This window comes from Nicotiana tomentosiformis, chromosome 7, assembly GCF_000390325.3.
Source record: "Nicotiana tomentosiformis chromosome 7, ASM39032v3, whole genome shotgun sequence".
Lineage (NCBI taxonomy): Eukaryota > Viridiplantae > Streptophyta > Magnoliopsida > Solanales > Solanaceae > Nicotiana > Nicotiana tomentosiformis.
In genome coordinates this window covers 40,575,796-40,584,383 of record NC_090818.1, presented here as the reverse complement: position 1 = coordinate 40,584,383, position 8,588 = coordinate 40,575,796, and positions in this window count along the sequence as shown.

Below are 8,588 nucleotides of genomic sequence, written 5' to 3'. Positions count from 1 at the left end.
CGTGTTGAGATCCCGTGTAATTTGTAGTATTGTGATAGCAGGATGGCTCTCGAGATACGGGTCATTTATTGCACCTTAGTTGTGCTTGAGTTTTGTAGCGTATGTCGCTATCTGTCTCCCCAGGATTTGTATTATTGACTTTCCTATTTATTATTATGTATGGATAGGGTGGCACGCCATCACGGAGATGTTGTTTGGATCGGGTGGCACGCTGCCATGGGTATCATGGTTGGATCGGGTTGCACGCTGCAACGGTATCATGTGTGGATCGGGTTGCATGCCACAACAACATTATGTTGAGTACAGTTCCCCATATCTATTCTTGTGTGCTCTGTTTCTCACTTTCTAAGGAAGGTTCATAACGTCCTTTTGATTGTTTAATTAGTTACGTGGGTGGAGTAGTTCTTTCAACAATTCATTTTTCCTTATGTATCAAATGTGAGTTTGTAACTTGTTGGCATATGGTGGCATCATATGAGACTTTTGGCAGTGTCTGAGATGGCTTATTGCCCGAACAGCTTATACTGGGTGAGACGAGATCTTCAGACCTGGGATCAGTGCGATCAGATTTATATGAGGCATATTAAAGAGTAAATATCGATATTCAGTCCAGAATGAGGTAATGGTTTTTGTCGGGAGGAGAGACTCCATGAGTTGTGATTCGACAGGTGGTTATGAGCTTCTACACATCTCTTCTATCGTGGCAGTATTGCGAGAGCGGAAACAGGACTTATATGTTTCATGAGGTGTGTTGTGGGCATCAGATTCATGAGATTTCAGCTATTGTTGTCAAGGGATGTCATTATGGTCATACGAATAATGCGGTGCATTGTGTGAATTCGGTAAGAGTATACGATCAGGTATTGGTACATAGTGTAGTGATGGATACGTTGTTCGTATGTTGGGAACAGACCTAGTGGAGAATTTTAGATGTTGGAATTTGGCTCTAAGGCTAACTTAACTGAATAAAAGAGAAAATCTTCAGATTTGCTTGAGCTAATGTGCTCAACTGGGTTGTGGTAGCACGGGTAGGTGCACGAGGTGTTGACCAGTGATTTTGGACAACTCCAAAGCAGTTCTTAGCATGTTCGAGGACGAACATATATTTAAGTGGGAGAGAATGCAACGACCCGACCAATGGTTTTGAGCTCTAGCGAGTCGTTGGCGGTTCAAGGCCTTGAGTAGTTTCACTTCAGGTACTATGACTTGTACGTGTGGTCGGAATTGAAATCCGGGAAGTTAGGAGTTGATTTGGAGAGAAAATTCTAATTTTAGAAGCTTTAAGTTGGAAGAGTTGGCTAAGGTTTGATTTTTGAGTAAACGACCTCGGAATTGGGATTGGAAGGTTCCAACAGGTTCTTATGATGATTTTGGACTTGGGCGTATGTCCGATCGGGTTTTGGATGACCCGGAAGCGTTTCAGCGCTTATTGTGGAAGTTGGCATTTTGGAAGAATTTCATAAAAATCTGGGTTGAGGTGCATTTAAATGTTATCAATGTCCCTTTGGCATTCTAAGTCTGGGAATAGCTCTGTATGGTGATTCTAGTATTGGGAACACGTCCGGAAGTGTATTTGGAAATCCGTAGGTCATTTCGGGATCATTTGGCGAAAGTTAGAAGTTTGAAGGTTTTTGAGAAGTTTGACCGGGAGTGGACTTTTTGATATCGGGGTAGGATTCCGATTCCGGAAGTTGGAGGAGGTCCATAATGTCGAATGTGACTTGTGTACGAAATTTGAGGTCAATCAGACTTGATTTGATAGGTTCCAGCATCGAATGTAGAAGTTTGAAGTCCTAAAGTTCATGAAGCTTGAACTGGTGTGCGATTCATGATTTTGATGTTGTTTTATATGATTTGAGGCCTCGAGCAAGTCCGTGTTATGTTATGGGACTAGTTTGTGTGATTGGATGGGTCCCGGGGACCTCGGGTGTGTTTCGGGATGGTTTCAGATCATTTCGGGTTGTTTTGGAACTGCTGTGCAGGAGTCTGGTTTCCTCCTTCGCGTTCGCGAAGGGAGTCCCGCGTTTGCGAAGAAGCACTTTGAGGATGCTGAGATTTAGCCTTCGCGAACACGGACAAGGCAACGCGAACGCGAAGAAGAAGGGGAGGGAGCTAGGCCTAAGGCTGTTTGGCCTACGCGAACGCGAAGATGGGAACGCGAACGCGAACGCGAAGGGGCAGGGCAGCTGGCCTTCGCGAACACGATCAGAGGGTCGCGAACGCGAAGAGTGATTTCTGGGCGTGAGGTTGTTGAGCTTCGCGAACGCGAGGGCTGTGCTGCGTTCACGAAGAAGGGTCGAACTGGAAAATGAGTTGTTTTAAAATGGGATTTTGGCCATTGTCACTTCATTTCTGCCATGGGAGCCGGTCTTTGAGTGAATTTGGAGCTCCATCTTCATCATCTATGTCAAGGTAAGTGATTCCCACCTATTGCAAGTTAAATACTTGGATTATATATGGATTTGGACATGAAAATTTGTAGAAATTTGGGATTTTGAAGAAAAACCTAGAAATTGGTATTTTGGATTTTGACCACGAAATTGGACATGGAATTTGGAATAAATTATATATATGAGTTCGGGGTTTTATGGGTAAAGTTTATTTTCGAAAATTTTTGGAATCCGGGCACGTAGGCCCAAGGGTTGATTTATTAACTTTTCGTACGAAGTTGGGAATTTGTTTAAATTGATTTGTTGGGAGTATTACAATATATTTTTATGGTTTTGCACATTGTTTGACTAGTTTTGGAGTGATAGGCATCTGTTTAAAGTGATAGAGTGGCGTTGGAGCCGGTTATGGAACTTCGGAGCGGGTAAGTCTCCTGTCTAACTCTGTGAGGGGAAAATTACCCCTAGGTGTTGTATATTGATGTGTGCTACTTGTTGTGGGGGCTACGTATGCGCGACGTGACGAGAGCCCGTACGTAGCTACATTCATGTTATTGTCCAGGTAGGCTTAGGTTCACATCATGCTATAGCTGTACTATTTGAGCAATCCCTCGCCTATTAAATTCCTATGTTTTACATTACTACTTGAGACTAGACTTGCTATTGTAGAGACATCACGAGTTCATGATTAGTCAGCGAATAATTTTACTCCTCTTACGACATGTTTCAGTGATATATATGTTTCATTAAAAGATTTTTGTTAAATAAATTACAACTCACACGTTTATTTATGAGTAGGGTCAAGGACCCGTCAAAGTTCCTTATTCTAATGGAATCGGGCCGTTCGCCTCGGCAGGATTTATGTACCATACTCTCATAGGAGTGGGCCGTTCGCCTCGGCAGTTTAATAGATGCATTCATGGTTCGTGCCGTTCGACCCTTGGCAGTGCATAATTTAATATTTATGTTGGATCTGGCCGTACGCCTAGACATTTCTATAAAAATATCCTCATGGAATCGCGCGTAATATTTGGGAAGAAGCCAGAGTATCTGTGAGTCTTTCCCTGATTCGATCATAACAACCTATTTGGTGAGGTCCATTATACATATATATATATGTGCTCCGGTTGAGGAGGAATCGCTAATTAAGAGCTTGAGTTTATTGTATGGAGGATAATTGTACCACATATTTATACTTGTTTATTTTATTTATTTACTTTGCCTCATATTTGCTCAGATCTTTACTGTACCTGGTATTATTAGACCACTAGTGAGTGTCGATGTCGACCCCTCGTCACTACTCCTCCGGGGTTAGGCTAGATACTTACTGGGTATACGTGGATTTATATACTCATACTACACTTGCTGCATACTTTTGTGTAGGTGATTTTATGTCCAGTGGTCTTTTGGGCATGGATGCACGGATGATGAACAAAGGCATATTTGTGGAAAGAGATGTCCCTTAAATACGGGTGGAAGGCCAAAAATCATGGTAACTTTATTTTACCTTATTTCCACTTTTTGTATATGAAGAACTTGGTTGAACCCTTCTGACTTGTTCACGAAATTAGGTCTACCTGCAAGCTCAGTTGATGTCCCCGAGGAGGATGTTTTGGCTGACCCTGCTAATACGACGAGGCTGCTTTAGGAGGCCCTTAATCGAACAGGAATCTCCGGGCCTACTTCGGGCCCAAACGTTTCTTTACGGGGTCCCCAGCCAGAGAACAAGCAACCAAAGATAAGACGTTCCTCTGCGGCTGGGGAAAAGAATAAGAGGGCAAAGGTTGATGCCCCCGAGTCATCTCTGATGGCGATGATGACTGGTCCTCCTTCCGAGCTGGTCATAGACACTGTGATGATCGATGATGATGAAGATGCTAGTGATGAGGAGCTTCTTTACATAGAAGGATACGATCTTCATCATCACAATAAGATGCTCGACCTGTTGAGACAATTGCACTAACTGACGATGACGTCTCAGCACTTTGGGGAGTAAATAATTTAGTTGAATATGCTAACTCCCGCTTCCGGGCCCCAATTGTTGTAACCGGTACCGTGAGGCTGAATACTAGGTCTGTGCCGTCTTTGGTTGGCGGGCACAAACAACCAGCACTGCATTTGATGCAACTGCTTCTCATTCTCCAACTCCATCAACTTCATCTCCACCTTCACCACCACCAGCAACTGCTACATCATTTACATCTTCATCCACTCTTCCAACAACGGTTGCTACATTATCTCCATCTGCCGCACCTGACCATGAAGAAGGTATCCCTCCTCTACAGTCCCCAGTTCATGGGAATTTGGGGTAAAATTATGCTGTCCCTTCTGAAGATCCACAAAGGAGGAGGAACATTACTCTTTCGGTCTCTACTATGTGTAACCTGCTATCCCGGTCGGTGGAGCTTGCTAATTATCTGAAGCCTTTGGCTTCAGAAAATGACTGGGAAAAGATTCATACACTCTCGGGGAGTGTTTGTTGAATAATATTATGCGCAACGCCACAGCGGTACATTCCTTTCTTCTTTTGTTATTTCTTTTACTTTTGAACAAATGTACTCTAAATGCTATGCGCAACACCGCAGTGGTACGCTCCTTTCTTCTTTTGCTATTTTTTCTACTTTTGAACAAATGTACTCTAAGTTTTCCTCCTTTTGTTTTGAAGGCCATCCTTCTTGCTTTTGAGGGCCTTCAAAGGCTTATTCGTGAGAAGGAAGAACTTACTTCTGAACGGGATCAACTTTTGGCGGAATGGGACCAGTCTGTTCTCCGCCTCTCGGAACTAGAAACCAAGGCTACCGAGGTCGATTTTTGGAGGCCCATTTGCAGCAGAGTGAGCAAGAAGTGGTAACCCTTAGCCAAGAAATTGGGCCATTGAGGGTTAGATTTGATGAAGCCAAAGCTAAATGGGCAGAAGTCTAGAACGTCGTTCTTGCTGCAAATGATTATGAAGCAGCCTCTACTGAATGAGTGATTAATTTGGAAGCAGCCTTAAACTCCAAAAGTGAAGAGCTTGCTGTTGTAGTGGCGAAACATGCCCAGCTAGAAGAGAAGTGCAGGCAATACTATCGAGCATAATAGGCTCTTTAGTTCAACTATTTGTGAGCTCGATGTTAGTCTCAAATCTGCTAAGTCCGTCCGGCAAAACCTTTTCGCCAAAGTTACTCAACTCAAAGAAGAACTCAAACGCCGAGCGTCTTCCCTCATTGTTGTAAAAACTTATTCCATGTATAGCATGAGGAGAAAAACCTTGGAAGAGCCAAGACTGGTATCATTGACATTGATGCCAAAATTACTATGGCCTGAGAGCTTGAGTTGGCTGCAAAAAAATGGAGTCCTGGCACAGTCTGACGCTCCGGGTTCTTCTGATTCCGGTTTCGAGTTTTCAGAAACTGAAAAAGGATCAGAAGGTGATGATGCCGAAGACCAAGCTCGGGAAAATGTTGAGCCATCGGTGGAACCATCTACTACTCCCCGAGATGCAGATACTTCTCTTCCTCCTGATTCCGGAGACGCTGTAGTTTAGCTTTTTATTTCTTTTTCTATTTTGTACCTTTATCATTTTGTCACGTCCTTGTAAATAAAAACATATTTTTTGCTCAAGTATCGTTTGAGTTTTACTTTCGTTTGAATATTCATGCAAGTCTTTAACTTTCGTACTTGCTCAACTATTTTGCGCATGTTGTTCTATTCGCGCTTTATTATATGTAATCTCGGATGCTTTTTCTTCGAAGAATTTTGTTTTCGAGTATTACCCCTTTTTCATGAGGGTTTCCATGAGAATTTGTGCAAGTTTGCTTTTTGCGTCTTTTTTGTATGCAGCTTCGGGTGTATTTTTACCCGATGGCATTCTAGATTTCAGGCATTGATTCTTCCGAAAATAACTCTTTAACGAGAAGGTTTTTATAAGAGAGGGACCTCTTACGTTTACGGTGCTCTTGAATAGGACGTCTCCTGTTCATTACGGCACTAACATTTGAAGTACTTGTTTAACTTTACGGCAAAATTAACTCATCGTTCAGATAAGAAACAAGATTAAAAAAAAGGATTTCTTTTAATTTAATTCCTTCTGTTTTCAAAAGTACATAAGCGTTTTGCTATGCAGAAAAGAAATTGCCATTACTTGTGGCTATCTTGTACAACTTATTTCTACGGGGCTGCCGCACAGTCCCCGGTCCCGATGATGTATTCTATTCCCGAATTTTCATTCCTCGGTTGATGTGGCATTCAGTGTTGCCGTATTCTTATATCATTCCCCACCCCCCAGTGTTTGAATGTGAAGAATGCGAATTGGAACAATGGAAGTCTTGTATCTTCGAAGATTCCACCAATGAATTGCTAGGTAATCCTTCACTCAGCAACATATCTTGTTTCCCCTCAGGAACCCATGCTATCGAGTGAAAGAATACCTAAAAGTCCTCTAGTGGTTTGTGCTCGTGAACGATCGGGTAACCTTTGTTCGGTAGCAAACTTAACTTTTCGATGTGAGTTTGCTATCGAACCAAAGATTACCTAATCGCCCCTGAGTGAAGCCTTAGCATCAGAGATCTAATTGTTATTGTCTTCGTAGTATGTTTTCCATCGCTGCCTCATTAAAAACCTTGCCAGATAAACCCAATTGAGACAAAACTTAACGAAGGGAAAAAGAGTTCAGCACACACTTTCCATTTGACTGTTGTTTGTGAGCAGTAACATCTTTTGAGGTGAGCCACATTCCAGTTGTTGGGCAACTTTTCTCCGTTCTGGTTCTCTAACTCTTCTGACATGCGGCAAGTCCATGCATCCCTCAGCAGCTCTAAGTTGATTAGCATTGCTTCGTTGTTCGATTCTTCGTTCGCTTGGAAATACCTTAAGGTTGGTTCCCCTACTTCCACCGGTATCAAAGCTTCTGCACCGTACACAATGGAAAAGAGGGTTTCTCCCATACTTGACTTGGCCGTTGTTCGGTAGGCCCATAGAACCTTAGGTAACTCTTCGGGCCAATTGCCTTTTGCCGCTTCCAACCTTTTCTTTGAATTTTGTATAATCACTTTGTTTGTTGACTCTGCTTGACCATTCGCGCTCGGATGATAAGGTAAAGAGGTAATCCTCTTTATCTTCAAATCTTCAAAGAACTTTGTAACTTTTGCGCCGATAAACTAAGGCATATTGTCGCATGCAATCTCTTTTGGTATTCCAAACCTGCAAATTATGTTTTCCCACAGGAAATCGACCACTTCCCATTCTCTAATTTTTTGATAAGGACCTGCTTCCACCCATTTAGAAAAATAGTCAGTCAAAATTAAAAGAAACCTTACCTTTCCAGGAGCCGGTGATAGTGGTCCGACGATGTCCATCCCCCATTTCATGAATGACCACGGGGACAGAACCAAATGTAGGAGTTCTGGCAGTTTATATACTAGTGGTGTGTAGCGTTGTCACTTATCACATTTTCGTACGAAGTCTTTGGCATCTTGTTCCATACGGGGCCAGTAATATCCTACCCGAACTAATTTTAGCACCAAAGAATCTGCACCTGAGTTGTTGCCGCATATCGCTTCGTGGACTTCTATCATGACATAGTTAGCTTCTGATTCTCCTAAGCACCGGGCCAACGAGCCTTGAAAGGAATTTCTGTACAATTGGCCTTTATTGAAGCTATAACGTGCAACTTTGGCGTGTAATGCTCTTGATGCTTTGGGGTCATCGGGCAACTTTCCATGCTCGAGATAATAAATTATTTTCTTTCTCCAGTCCCAGACCAAACAAGTCTAATTCACCTCATAGTAACCATCTGTGTCCAAGACTGAGTTCATCAGTTGTACTACCATTTATGATTCCGATCCCTTGACTTCTATCGATGAGCCCAAATTTGCCAATGCATCTGCTTTCGCATTATCTTCCCTCGGGATATGAGTAATTGACCACTCTCAGAATCGAGCCAATAAAGCCTGAACTTGTACCACATATTGCTGCATACGTTCTTCTTTGGTGTCAAAAATTCCGTAGACCTAATTCACCACCAATTGCGAATCACATTTGATTTCGATGATTTTGGAGTCAGGCCCCCGGGCCAATACGAGGCCTGCAATCAAATCTTCGTACTCTACTTCATTGTTAGTTAAAGTAATCGTTCTGATGGCTTGATCAAGACTATTCCAAGACCGGACCCTTTTACGTTTGAAGCTCCGTCCGTAAATAAGGTCGAAACTCCCGATGTCA